The sequence below is a fragment of the Zingiber officinale genome, chromosome 8B (genome assembly GCF_018446385.1).
Source record: "Zingiber officinale cultivar Zhangliang chromosome 8B, Zo_v1.1, whole genome shotgun sequence".
NCBI lineage: Eukaryota > Viridiplantae > Streptophyta > Magnoliopsida > Zingiberales > Zingiberaceae > Zingiber > Zingiber officinale.
In genome coordinates this window covers 85768423-85784354 of record NC_056001.1, presented here as the reverse complement: position 1 = coordinate 85784354, position 15932 = coordinate 85768423, and positions in this window count along the sequence as shown.

Genomic DNA, 15932 nt, shown 5'->3' with positions numbered 1-15932 from the left:
GGATGGAACTCGGTTGAGTATAAAAGCTGCCGTGTCTAGAGCATAGCCCCAAAGGTACGTCGGAAGATCAGTGTGACTCATCATAGATCGTACCATATCTAATAGGGTATGATTCCTCCTTTCGGATACACCATTCCACTGTGGTGTTCCAGGAGGAGTGAGTTGGGATAGAATCCCACACTCAGCTAAATAGTCATGAAACTCATGGCTTAAGTATTCACCACCTCGATCTGATCGAAGTATTTTAATACTCTTGCCAAGCTGGTTTTGTACTTCATTCTTGAATTCTTTGAACTTTTCAAAGGATTCGAACTTATGTGTCATCAAATACACATAACCATATCTACTGAAGTCATCAGTAAATGTGATGAAGTATCTATAACCGCCTCTAGCAGCGACATTGAAAGGGCCACATACATCACTATGTATGAGTCCTAACAAATCAGTCGCTCTCTCGCTGTGCCCACTAAAGGGAGTCTTGGTCATCTTGCCTCGTAGGCATGACTTGCATATCTCATATGATTCAAAATCAAATGAGTCCAGCAAACCATCTTTATGGAGCTGGGATAAGCGCTTGTCATTTATATGACCTAAGCGACAGTGCCAGAGATAGGTGTGGTTCATATCGTTCGATTTGAACCTCTTGGTACTAACGTTATAGATAGAGCTCTCAAGGTCTAGAATATAGAGTCCGTTCATCAGAGGTGCACTACAATAGAACATATCGTTTAAATAGACAGAACAACATTTGTTCTTTATTATAAACGAGAATCCTTTCTTGTCCAAATAAGAAACTGATATAATGTTCTTAGTCAATGCAGGCACATAACAACAATCGTCTAACTCTAGTATAAGCCCAGAGGGCAGAGATAGAAAATAAGTCCCTACAGCAACAGCAGCAACCCGTGCTCCATTGCCTACTCGTAGGTCTATCTCGCCCTTTGTCAATGCTCTGCTATTTCTCAGTGCTTGTACATTAGTACAAATGTGCGAAGCACATCCGGTATCTAATACCCACGACGAAGAAATAGAGAGGTTGACTTCTATAACATTTATACCTGAAGTAGAAATCTTATTTCTCTTCTTCTTAAGATCTTCCAGGTATCCTGTGAAGTTCCTCTTCCAGTGCCCTGCTTGTCCTTGATATAGTTGACGAAGATGTTCAACCATATCGTAAGCACACATCAACTCATGTTGCTTCTGAAGCTCAGAGTTCATGGTTGCGAGCATTAGACAGGACACATCTAATGCGTCATCTTGATGCTTCTTGTAAGCATCCCGGTCAGCTCGCGTGGTAGTGGCAGGAGGAGCCTCCGGAATGGGCTGCTCCAGAACGTACAGTTTACGTTCCTGAGTGAGAACTATTCTCAGGTTCCTGTACCAGTCCAGGAAATTTGCTCCGTTGAGCTTGTCCTTCTTAAGGACAGATCACAGGGAGAAGGAATTCGTGTTCGACGTCATGGTTATCTACAACAGAAAATTTACAGAAATAAATATCATATTCTTTTAAAATCATTTAATTAGGCCTTTAATTAAATGATGCTCCCACTGAATTCTATAATTCTTGTGGGACAAGATCCACATCGTACTAACCCTTGAGTTAGCTTTGGCTAATACGCCCAAGGCTTAGTATGATCGGTAGGTAATGATTACCAATTACATCTCTATGCAACTCTTGTTTATAAAATCAATATCCGAATTTATATTAAAACTCGAGTTAGCTTTGGCTAATACGCCCGAGAGTTAATATAGATGTGATTTTGGCCTATCTTTTCCAACTGTTGGAAGAATGCCTATAGTTGACTCGATCTAACCGAGCAACTAGGAATACTCAATCTAATTGAGTTTGTATTTACCCATGCGTTGATAGGCGGGACCAAGATTGTCCCTCCGTACCCTACCAAGATAATATGTATTGCTCTGCTTTGGCAGATTCAACAATACATGTGATCGAGGTAGTGATAGGTATCACGGCACGGTTAGGCATTTAGAGTTGGTTCGATCGAGATCTAATCTAATCGAAAAGGATGCATCTTGTGCATGACTTAGATCTAATCTAATCGCAAGGGTGCATCTAATCTAATCGTAAGGCCCTAATTAATTAATTACTTATTAAACATGCATCATATACATAAGAAATTAACTAATTAATCTATTTGTGATTTAGTCATGGCCCCACTATGATCTTCTCAAGCCAATGAGAAGATCGAATGGTCAACCTAGGGTCAACAGCTTCTCCAAGCTCCTCCCTTTGACCACCTTGTGTTGCTCGTGCCCGCCTCGGAACTCCGTCTCGTGTGGACCCTCCACCACTCCAATTTGTACATTACAATTTGAAACTCGAGTTACATTCAAGTCTAAATATAATTTACAACCAGAATATATGAGAAAGGCACGACACGCAGGTCGCGGAAAAAATAAAAACATACAACACGCGCAAACACATAACGACACGCAGGCCGTATTATGAATTACAACACAATCCAATCATATTAGGTTTTTGGGCCATGACTATCACAAAATTATTATATAATTCAAAATTATTTATTTTCATAATTTTCTATAATTTTAAAAATTAATTTTTTTTATAATTTTACGAGTAAAATTTCCCGGCGGTCCCGTTTAGCGGTTTCGGGCGTAATCACGGAACGGATCCCCTTGCGGGGCCAGGGGTAGCGCCCCTACCCGCGATCTAACCATCGCGAGGGTTCCTTTGCGATCCAACAGCGCCTAAACTCGCTGTCCCAAAATGATTTGGGTCGAGACATTGCCGTTTCGGAAAAATCTTCCCGGCAGGTTCGTTTTTAGCGATTTCGGGTGCAATCGCGGAGCAAATCCCCTTGCGGGGTTAGGGGCAGTACCCCTACCCACGATCTAACCATCGTGAGTTGCTCCTTTATGATCTAATGGCACCCAAGCCCGCTGTCCCAAACGGATTTGGGGCAAAACGAAGTCGTTTAAGGAAAAACTTCCCAGTAGCCGAAGCCTACAAGTGCCGAGATACTTGTGCTTCGCTTCTACGGAAAAATTACCCATAAAAACATAAAAACTAAATTTTACAGAAAATCAGAGAAGGTTTAGTTTTCATAAAACCAAAAATTAAACTCGTACAAGCCTTGCACGTGGCTCTGATACCACTGTTGGGTTCTTCGGGCCGCGAAAACCGCCTTTCGCGTCGCGGAAACCCCGAATCACCCAAGACCAACGGATCCGTGCAAGGAAAACCGAACGATAAATACGAGTACGAGTTTGAAAAACCTCTAGATCTACTCCTAGATCTATGTGTTAAGAAGTATACCTTGAAGCGTGCCCTTTCGCGTTCCCGCTCGTCCAAGGAATTGCCGGATCTCTAGACCGTCAAGCGTCGGTCCTCTAGAAGTATCCACACGGATACGTAGGTGGAGAAAACCTCACACAAAGATGTGCTAGCACCTTGGTGAGATTCGGCCAAGCAAGGAGGAGAGGGAGAGGGAGAGCTTGAGGAAGAAGAAAGGAGTAATAATCACACTTGAATAAAATTAAATTTCATTCACCACTTTTGTGTGGCCGGCCACTCCATGGAGAGTAACTCCCATTCCACATTAATCACAATTAATGTGAAGCCATTAAGAGGTGTTTTGTAACTCCTATGATGTGGCACATCATGAAGATGTGGACCATTACCATTGGTCCACATCTTGCCACTTCACAATGAAGTGGCAAATGAGTAACTTCCACTCATTTAATGTGGCTAACTCACATTAAATGCAATGAAGGCTTGTAACCTCCATGAGGTGGCAAAGCAAGATGATGTGGAGAAACACTATTGGTCCACATCTTGCCACCTCACTCATGATGTGGCAAAGAGTCAAGTCAAACTTGACTCTTCCTCTTCCTCTCTAGTCAAGTCAAACTTGACTCAATCTCTCTCATGGTTGATCTAATCTAACCATTTGATTCAAGCCAACTTAATATAATGAATCTAATTCATTAAATTAAATTGATCTAATGAGTCATAATCTAAATTAGACTCATTAAATACATGAATCAACTTGAGTCTAACTCAAGTAGCCCAATTTGGATTACTCTTAATCCAATTTGATTCATCAAATGAATCTAATCCTCTTGGTTCATCGTATGAACCAAATCTCCATCTAATTGTCCTTAGTGTGTGACCCTATAGGTTCTTGTAACGTTGGGAATGCCCTAAACCCATTTAGGAGCATAAGTAATGAGCGGTATCTAGCAACACATCATTACTACCCAAGTTACAAGAATGTTGAAATCCAACATCACCTTGTGACTACTAATTGTGACTCCTCACAATATGTGACATTTTCCTTCTATCCTAGACATCTAGATTGATCAATGTGAGGCATAGACCGTGTCATCCTCTAATCAATCTAAATCTTGAACTCCAAGTAGACTCACTCGATCAAATGAGCTCAACATCTAATGTTGACTCATTTGGGCATGGCCATGCACTTCGTGGTCTAACTCTATCAAGAATACCGATGTCGTTCCCGTCATATGGGAGGGATAGATCCCATCTACATCACTCACATCCCTCTGCATAATTCATTACATACCCAGTAATCGCCTTTATAGTCCACCCTGTTACGGGTGACGTTTGACGAAACCAAAGTACATAACTCCTTATGTAGGGAACTATGGTGACTTCAGGTCTAAGGACCAATAGTCATACTAATAGTCACATGAGAAAGTATATGACACTCATATAACGATCCATGATACTTTCTCATGGCGGGTCATTCAGTATACATTCTCTAATGCATACCCATGTGTCAGCTTGATATCTCTATATCCATGACTTGTGAGATCAAGTCATCGAGCTGACCTACATACTAGTCTTATTGTATTAACATTGTCCCTGAATGTTAATACTCGACTAGGAATGATTTAGAGTAGTGTTCCCTATATCATCTCACTATCGATTCAACCAATCGATTGATATAGGTAAGAACGCTCTACTCAGGGATGTTATTATACTTAGTTTATTTGGCACTAATACAAGTAAGTATAATAACCAAAATCAAATTCCTTTATTAATATACAAGAATATGATACAATGAGTCCATACAATCATCAAATGATTGGCTCTAGGGCTCTAACTAACAACTAGGCCTTCTTGGGTATGGGATCATCCACCACTTCTAGACCAAACCTTTCAAAGAAATTGAATATTTAATTTTCTTTCTGAAACTCCTCGGTCTAACTAGTCAAGTGTGAATCAAGCCTAGGTTCTTATCTACCCTAGTCTAAGCAGGTATAGTGAAAGCAGTAAAGCAAGTATCAAACAAATCTATTTATCGATAAAAGTTGTCTTTCTATCGGCTCCCCCTGGATCATTGCCTCGATAGGGTCTATCAAAGTAGTGTATTTAACCTTAGGGACCCAATATTGACCAAGTCTAACTTGATTAATCAAGTTTAACTTGGGGACCCATGCTTGGACTAATTTTCTGTTTGTTCTATTTACAAGTGATAAGTAAGATCTGTATTTTTGTTTAGCCTTAAATCCAAGTTCGATTCAGTTGTATACAGCCAAATCAAGGTTCTTGGAACCCAAGGTGAACCGTTCTAACGTGTCCTTAAGTTCTTTAAAGTTTTCAAATTGGAATTTTCTTCCTTAAGTTGTTGGACTTGAGTTGAACTTCCATTTTAAACTTGCTCGGTCAAAGGACTTAGTTTAGTCTCCTCCTTAAGGATTGTTACCTTCTTTTGGAGTGACTTGACCCGGACGTTGGATTTGGCCAATTTCTTTAATAAATATGAAACTAAATTTTGTAAATCATCTATGTTAGTACAAAAATTAGAGAGCTTACAATATAATTAGGCCCTTCAGAAATGGATACGGATTTGTGCCTTCTCTCAGGCTCGATTTCTGATTCGCTCTCTATATCATACACGATTTCGGCAATGTACGCTTGTACCAGTAGAGCAAGGTAGCTTGCTTTCTTGTGTTCTTCTTTGTCGGACTCTTTCGATGACTCAGACCACATTGCCTTCAACGTCCTCCTTCTTCCTTGCTTCTGGTTTGGACAGTTAGGCTTATAGTGTCCCTTCTTGTTGCAGTCATAGCAAGTAACCCCAGACTTGGCCTTTGTGTTCGATTAATTCACCTTCTTCTTTTTGCACATTTTTCATACCAATTTTACGAGTTCAGTAGTAATCTCATTGTCTTCTAAGTCTGATTCATCTTCAGTCTCGAGTTTGATTCGACGCTTGATTTTTGTTTCTCACGTTTTGCTTGTTCCTGCAATTAAAGTAATACCTTTCTCGACCAGAATAGTATTAGTTTGTTCATGAAGCTCGAATTCTGAAAATAATTCATCTAATTTGATTAATGACAAATCCTTAGACACTTTGTAAGTATCTACCATGGATGCCCACAAGGTGTTCCTCGGAAATGCATTTAATGCATACCTGATGATATCATGATTTTCAACCTTCTGTCTGATTGCGTGGAGTCCGTTCAGTAGATCTTGTATGTAAGCATGAAGCTGGCTCACTGACTCACCTTCTTGCATTTTTATATTATATAATTTATTCAAAAGTAAGTCTCGTTTGCTTACCTTTGTGTCGGAAGTGCCCTCGTGCAGCTCGATCAACTTTTCCCACAACTCCTTTGTATTGCTGAAGGGAGCAACCCGATTCAACTCTTCTTTGCTTAGGCCACATTGGAGAGTGCAGGTTGCTTTTGCATCGGCTTCAATCTTCTTGCGGTTGGTACGCCCCATTTGTCACAGGGGACGAGGACTCTATTTTCGATGGGAAATAAGAATCTAGCCTGGATTATTATCCACATTTCCACTTGAGTCTTCAGATGGTACTCCATTCAACCCTTCCAGTAGTCGAAGTCTTCATCGGAGAAGAGAGGCGGGCGAACTGTGCTATAGCCTTCTTGATGGGCCATTGAAATAGAATCTCTCACACAAGAAAAAATTACGAATATTCTAAAACATGGACTTGGATTAGTAGTGCGGGAGAAAATAAAATGCTAATTTTTATGAAAATAATAATAATAATAATAAACAAATAATAAAATATTAATAAAAATTATTATTTCAAATTTTGGCAAATGCGATATTTCGCTAATACTGACCAATGGTAAAAAGATGAAAATAACTTTTTCAAAAATAGTTTTGGAGAGAAAAAATGAAAGACATAAGAATCTAATTTTTAAAAAAATGGACGAAAAAGCAAAACTTACTCGAACGGTAGTTGTACCGATTCAAAGCGGCCCTACTCTAATACTAATTGTAGGATCGAAAAGCGCTAGAGGGGGGGGGGGGCGGTGAATAGCGCTGGTGGCTAATTCGTCTGTTTCGTAAATACGTAGCGAAATATAGAAGTAAACTAAAAGCAATCGCTAACACTTTTGGTTACTTGTTTTAGAGCCTGTGTCGACTCCTACTCCAAGGCTCGCGATCGTTGATCGCTTTCAGTGGGCAATCACTATAAGCTTGAGAATCTTTACAAGATTATTTATAAGTACTAAACTTAAAAAGATTATACTGACAATAAAAGATTATGGAAGTAGTCATCGATTGTCGGAACAACAGCTGAGTGTCGTTGAGTCATTTCGGCGTAGAGCACAGCTTTGAAGATTGCTTGTAGAATTGTTTTTTTTTGCCTCTTGCTTGAACCAGACTTATATAAGTTGTTGAGGGTGCCTCCAACCTCCATTGGAGGCGCCTCCAGACCCGAGTCAGTCGCGTTGATAAGCTCTGTGGCGTTCGCTGCTTATCCACCCGAAAGTGCCTCCAAGTTCCATAGAGGGTGCCTCCCATCTAGCACCGAAGGCGCCTTCAGTAGCCTTGGAGGGCGCCCTCTGCCCAGCGTTCAAGATACCTTCCATCTCCTTGGAAGGCACCTTCGCTCCATGCTGTGCGAGGCTTTCATCCAAGGCACCCGAGGCACCTCCAAGCTCCATGGAGGGCACCTCGGGTACTGTTCATCCGAGGTTTCTCTTGGACAACTTCATTCCTACAGGGCATATTAGTCCACAAACAAAGTATACCTTACAAAACCAAGTTAGCACAATAAAATACCAATAATATAAGTATTTGACAGTCATCGGACTACCCAGTTTTAACTTCGAGTTTCTCGGAAACTCTAGGTCGAACCGACGCCTACTGTTCCCTTTTCGGGGAACGCATCCTCAACTACTCCACTCAGGAGAGTTTACCTGTTTCCAGATTGATCCTCTAGACTAACTGGACTTTTGTTCAGTATCCAAAGCTTCCGGTCTTATTGCAGACATTCGCTCTATGACCCGTCCAGGCTTCCACCCGGTTCATGACATCAGGATTTCAACCTATAGTCCCCGACTCTAGGATTTTGCCCGAAGCGCTCGATCCACCAAGACTTTCCACTTAGGGTTACCACCCCCTAAGACCTAGGGTTACAACTCCCTAGGGTTTTCTATTTGTCTAATTGCAGCTAGGACTTTTCCTCACCTAAGATTACCACCCCCTAGGACCTAGGGTTACCACCCCCTAGGGTTTTCCACTTGCCTAGAATCCACTAGGACTTTTGCCTAAGAACACTTAGGACTTTTCCTGCAATCTCATTCAAACTTATCAGACAACAAATAACCTTAACTTTGAACCCTTTGACATAATCAAAACACAGGTTTGATCGTCTGGTGCTTCCCACACCAACACTTAGAAGTCTCAGAATACCTTATAAAGATACAATTCTTACCTTTGGGTCCTAATTTTCCATGTTCGTGAATCTTATCATGAACGTAGGAAGCTAACTCTCAAGGTCTCAGATTACTCAAATTCAGCTTTCTGCTTGTCCAACGTTTATGTGGGGTAGATGGAACTGACTTTGAAGGTATTTTATTAAGTACATAGGCCGCAACTAATAATGCAGCTCCCCTATAGGAGATTGGCAAATTAGCCTACGCCATTATAGACCTAATCATTTCAAGAATAGTCCTATTTCTTCTTTCAGCAACCCTATTTTCCTATGAAGTTCTAGGGATAGTTAGCTGTCTAATAATCCCTTTCTCATTACACATTGTCTTGAATTGATCAGACACATATTCACCTCCATGGTTAGTGTGCAAAGTTTTAACCTTACATTCCAATTGATTCTCAACTTCGTTCAAGTAACGAATGAAGCAATCTCATGCTTCATTTTTGTGAGAAATCATATACACATGATCAAAACGTGTGAAGTCATCAATAAATGTAATGAAATAATAACCCTCATTTCAAGCCTTCAAATTCATTGGACCGCAAATATCCGAATGAATTAATTGCAATGGTGATTCAACTCTAATAGTCTTACCAAATGGTTTCCTAGTTGTCTTTCCAGTAAGACAATGCTCACATATAGACAAGTTAATCTTAGCATGAGTACCTAAAAGGCCCTCCTTAGCTAATCTATTCATTTGTTGTTATCCTAAATGTCCTAGTCTAGCATGCCAAATTTCATCATTAACATCAGCATTACTAGTAAGAGCAATGTTTGAAAAATAACCATCATTATTATTTGGTTCTACATCAAGAACCATAAAACCATTTGTTACATAATCATACCCAATTAACACAGAGGTAATTCGAAGCTCCACACAATGACTGTAAAAGTTTACACAATAACCTAAATCAAGAAGACAAATGATGAAAACCAGATTCCGTTGAATCTCAAGAGTATACAGGACATCATGTAGAAACAAGGTACGCCCACCACGTAGGTTGAGCTTGCAAATGCCAATTCCTTTAACTTCAATTCTTGCATTGTTTCCTCCATATATCCATTTGTTGCCAGCTGGTACCCGACGATACTCCACATATGTATCTCAATCATGTGCTACGTAGTTCGTTGCTCCTGAATCTATAATCCACAAAGGATAAGAATCAGCTAATAATACTGTACTTGCTGTTGGTGCAGTGAGCACCAGATGATCGAACCTGAGTTTTGATTATGGCAAAGGGCTCAAAGTTAAGTGGTGGTGTTATCTAACAAAGTTCATGGAGCTTGCAGGAAAGTCCTAAGTGATACTTAGGCAAAAGTCCAAGCTGCGGTTAGGCAGGTGAAAACCCTAGGGGGTGGTAACCCTAGGTCATAGGGGGTGGTAACCCTATGCGGAAAGTCTTGGCAGGTCGATGGCTTCAGGCAAAAGTCCTAGGGGGTGGTAACCCTAGGTGGAAAGTCCTGGTGTCGCGAACCAGGTGAAAGTCTGGACGAGATGTTCAGCAGAAAGTCCGGAAGCATCGAGTGCCGAGCAAAAGTCCAGTCGATCTGGAGGATCGTACTGGCAACAGGTAAATCTCCTGAGTGGAGTAGGTGAGGACGCGTTCCCCGTAGAGGGAACAGTAGGCGTCGGGTCGACCTAGGGTTTCCGGTAGGAAACCTGAAGTCAGACCCGGACAGTTTGAATGCTGTCAAAACTTTTATTATTATCATTCATTATGTTTATGTGCTAACTTTGTTTTGCAGGGTATGTGTTTGGGACTAACACATTTTGCAGGAACAAAGGAGCAAGTTACAACTCGGATGAACAGTGTCCGAGGCGCCTCCATGGAGCTTGGAGGCGCCTCGGGTGCGAGCTAGGAAAAGGCCAGGTGCCTTGAATGGAGTTCAAGGCGCCTTGGACCGGAGGTTGAAGGCGCCTTGGATAGGCTGAAGGCGCCTTGAACCAGATAGAGTTCGACCAGGTCCGTGCTGATCCACGCGGGTGACTCGGCTCGTTCAAGGCGCCTTGGTGAACAGTATAAGGCGCCTTGAACCCCCTTTATAAGGGGTCTCGACCAGCAGCTTCAAATAACAACTTTCAAGTGATCTTACTGCTACAAGCTGCTCACGAGACGATTCCAAAGTGCTGTTGCGAGACATCGACGACCCGGAGCTCTGAATCTTCAGATTACGATATTATCGTCGGTATAACTGTATTCTTTTTAATACTTAACTGTAATACTTGTACTCTTGTCGAGCTTATAGTTGTTTCCCACGGAAAGCGATCAAGGATCGCGGGCCTTCGAGTAGGAGTCGTCACAGGCTCCGAACGAAGTAAAAATCCCTTGTCTCTCTGTGTTATTTTATTCCGCTGCATTAACTCTTACGTTTTACGATTCCGATAATCGAACGATTATAGCCACGAGCGCTATTCACCCCCCCCCTCTAGCGCGTCTCGATCCAACACTTGCAACATAATGCTCATGGAAAGAAGTTAAAGATGGATCTACTTTTTTACGCTTAGTACAATCCCGAGCAAAATGGCCCTTCTTGCCATAGTTCAAGCAAGTCAACTTGCTCTTAGGTTTTTGTCCATATTTCTTTCCTTTCTTCTTAATTTGGTTTTTAACAACAACGACACTAGCCTCCTTTCCTTTTCCCTTTCTTTTCTTAAGCCATCTTTTCTTATTCTTGGAACCAGAACCTTCAGCTACAAAAGCTTGACCAGAAATCCTTGCGGATTCAATCCTCTCCGCCTTAAGTTCAACATGTCGTGAGACATCAGTGAAAGTCTTAATACTCTCACTGTGGGTAAGGTTTTGTTTCTGTTGGTTGGTCCTGGGAAGATCGTATCGGTTCCACTGTACAAAAATTTTGTACAAGTGTCGAACCTTTCCTAAACAACTTATTGTGTTCTTTAGAGTTAAATTAGGAATCGCAGACGGAACTTAACATCATTGATTCCAAATTTAACTTATCTATTTTTGATGGTTTAGATTTGGATCGCAAGCGGAACTTAACACTATTGATCCAAATCCACCTATGTTATTAATTCCATTAAATATTAATTTCCAAAATTGGCTTTCAGGACTGCATGGCGAGGCACATGGCCTTCTTGGATATGGGAGCAACCACCACCACCTAGACAAAGCCTTTTAAGGAAAGCTAATATTTAATTTCCTTAAATAACTCTAGGTTTAACAAAAAAAAATAATCGAATCACAAATTCGAAAATTAAAGAAAACACAAACACAAATTACTAATTTGAAAAACTAGATCTAATGCCTCTTGTGTTTGGAATTCATACAAAGAAAAATAACTAGTATGATGCGGAAGAAAATTACTAGTTATACCTTCTCTTTGTATGCTAATGACCTCGAGATCTTCTGTCGTATTCTTCACCTCGCCTTGGACGTCGTGTGGGCGACGATCCTCCAAGATGCACACCACCCCAAGCTTCTTCTTCCTCCTTCTAGTATTCGGCCACCACCACCAATTTAGGAACCAAAGAGAGCAAGGGAAAAGGGATAGGGTGAGGGCCGGCCATAATGAAGAACTCCACAAGAGAATAAGAGTTGTTGTCTTCCCTACTTCTCCTCTTCTTCTCCTTTTCTTGTATCCGGCCACAATGAAGAACCACTAGAGGTGGCCGGCCCTAGCATGAAGAGAAGCAAGGGCCGGCCCTTAGGAGAAAACTAGAGAGAAGAGAGAAAAGAATAGCATGCTTCATGAGGCCTCTCCTCCCCCTCTTTTATATTACTTGCCCAAGGCAAATAAGGAAAGACTTTTTACAAAAAATAAAATCTTCCTCTTATTTTTCCTTTTCCCTTTTATTTTTCCTTTTCTTTCCTCTTGATTGAATCAATCACCAATCCTTGATTGGGTTTAATTTGATTGAGTCTTTTTAAAGGATGATTGGTCGGCCCCTTGCTTGGGCACCAAGCAAGGTGGCCGGCCACAATTAAAAGGAAAGAAATAATCCTTGTAAAAATTTTATAAGCAAAGAAAAAACTCTTATAAAATTTTACAAGCTTTCTTTCAATTTCCTAAAGTGAATGTTAAAAACGGAAAGTTTCAAAAAATTAAAAACATGTTTTTAAAATTTGAATCTTCTCTTCTAAAAAATTTCCTTTTTTAACATGGTGATAGAAAAATTTAAATTTTAAAACTTCTCTTCCTTTTTTTCTTAAATCATGAGGATGGTTAAAAAAGGAAAGTTTTAAAACTTTTAAACATTCTTTTAAAACATGTGGCCTAATAAGGAAAGTTTTTAAATTTAAAATCTCTCTTTTAAAACTTGTAGTTTTCTACAAAGAAAATATTTTAAAAATTCAAAACACCCCTCCTTGTTTGAATTAATGTGGCCGGCCCCCTCTTGCTTGGGCACCAAGCAAGGGGCCGGCCCCTTAAAAGGACAATGCGGTCGGCCCTTGCTTGGTCACCAACATTGGGCGGGCCCCCTTCTTGGACACCAAGATGGGCTTCTATTTGGATGGACTTGAGGCTTTAATGAGGCTACGACAGGGACCTAGAGGAGAAATTGGTTTTGGCCTTTCGATGAGCTTGAGTATCCCGTGTTCGTCCCGAACACACAACTCAAGTTCATCGATAATAACTCATTCCACTAGAGAGTTATTATCACACTACCGTACCAATCCCAAATTATATTATGGGCTCCTTCTTATCATGACTGTGTTAGTCTCCCTGTGTTTAAGATTACGAATATCCACTAATTAAGTTACTGACAACTCACTTAATTAATATCTAGCTCCAAGAGTAGTACCACTCAACTTCATTGTCATGTCAGACTAAGTCCACCTGCAGGGTTTAACATGACAATCCTTATGAGCTCCTCTTGAGGGCATTCTCAACCTAGATAACTAGGACACAGATTCCTTCTATAATCAACAACACACACTATAAGTAATATCATTTCCCAACTTATCGGGCATATTGATTTATCAAGCTAAACCTCACCCTTTGATAAGTCAAAGAAATAAATATTAAATATATGTGCTTGTTATTATATTAGGATTAAAAGCACACACTTCCATAATAACTAAGGTCTAGTTCTTTTATAAAGTCAGTACAAAAAGAACTTTTCTAAAATGGTCCTACTCAATACACTTAGAGTGTACTAGTGTAATTTATTAGTCAAGATAAACTAATACCTAATTACACTACGACTATTTCAATGGTTTGTTTCTATCCATCTTAGTCATGAGCAACTGTTTATAATTATAAAGAACTGATAACATGATCTTCTGCGTGTGACACCACACACCATATTATTTACAATATAAATTAATTGAACAACTACACTTAACAAATAAATGTAGGTATTTGACCATTGTGATTCTTTATTTCTAAATAAATGTTTATACAAAAGCTAAACTTTTAGTATACACTCTAACAGTTTCATCGTTTCCCAAGAATCAGGAAGGGAATAGATTACTGTTTGAACATGTTGTTCATCAGTAAATGCATGATCAGCAGTCGTAAGCTCTTGAATCATATTACCCATCTCCCTGAGATGTTGGGCCATGGTAACATTCGAGCGTTTTTACAGCTATCAAACTTAATTGTTAGCTGATGGAGCTTACTGAGACTTACTCCACTGTACTTTTCTCTAAGGGATACCCAAACAACATGAGCCGATGGTAATGGCTCATACTCAAATACTAGGTCATCCGTTATTGAACTAATCAATATTCCCTTAGCAGTGGAGTCCTTCCTTTTCCATGCCTTATAAGCATCAAGGTCACGTCTGGTTGTGTTGTAAAACCATCAACTGGTTCCTCCATGAATTGATTTATAGCCTCTAGAACTTCTTATTCCTCAAGAACGTATTATATTTTGAGGTGCCAGATTCTGTAATTATCCCCATATAATTCCTCTCCCTTATTTAGTTCAGCTATGATGTTTTTAGTTGCCATAATCTACATAAATAAATATATTATTTATTATTTCAGTGTAATTCATATGTATACAATTAATTATTGATTCAGTGTAAATTAGAATTAGTTTATAAAATCAAGTGATAACTAGATTTCCACTCATCATTTGTTTATGTCAATCTAATCAACATTGATCAATTATATCATACACAACCCATCTAATGAATGAATCATTTAATATGAACGAATCATATATATATGAACTAATCATATATATGTGAACTAATCATATATATATGAACTAATCATATTATTGAACATGAACAAATCATGAAATGAACTAATCATTTTCATATGAACTAATCATATTATTGAACATGAACGAATCATGAAATGAACTAATTATTTTCAAGTTTGTTAACATATAATATAACTTTTATATATCTATTCATACATGACAGGAATTATTACATTATTCAAAAACTAAATGGGCTAACACTGTTCATATATAATGATAGTAAACAGAACACTAGTAACATAGATAAGCTATCACCACTCCTACTAGGATAAATGCTAGTGCAGTGGGCAACATTATCCTTATCAACCTAGACTCATTTGAAATAATCTTGTATGGGCCAGCTTCAGGATTCTCCATTGGATCTATTTCTGGATCTTCCTTGCATATTTCCTGGTCCACTTCAGACTCTTCAGGCTCTTCTTCACCCATATGGTGAAGTAGTTCCTCATACAGTTCTGAATATGTGACGCATCCTTTATGACACCCCCATACATAATCTGCTATTATCCTAGGATCAAAGTCCAGATCCTATAAGTGTCCAAGACTAAAAACTCTTCTTGCTCAAGTTTCCAAAATATCAAGCCGTCTAACATGTCCATCGACTCTATAAGCAGAGTTATAGTCTATCTCCTGAATCTCCTCTTGGAGCTAGTTTTGCCACACTTCATGACGAGTCAATGTGGTAATCATCTATATCATTTGAAAAATTGAATTTAAAAAAGTCAGTACAAAACCGACTAAGCAGTACATACCAGTTTAATTCAATTTATACAGACATAGAACCATCATTATAAATCAAGAAAAACAAATCTTCTCGAATTTCAGGAATTTAAATAGATTGACCCATTAGACCGGTCGATCAAGAATCCAGATTCTAAGCTTAGTCTATTGTCTTCATTAGAATGAATCTAAATGGACAGGGATTTCTGACCTATATTATGTTATTATTTTAATCTAAGTTCATTTAAGTTAATTTCAGACTTATTGATCAAACTTAAGTCTGTTGATCAATCCAATACCCATTGGATTAAGTCTGATCAATTATAA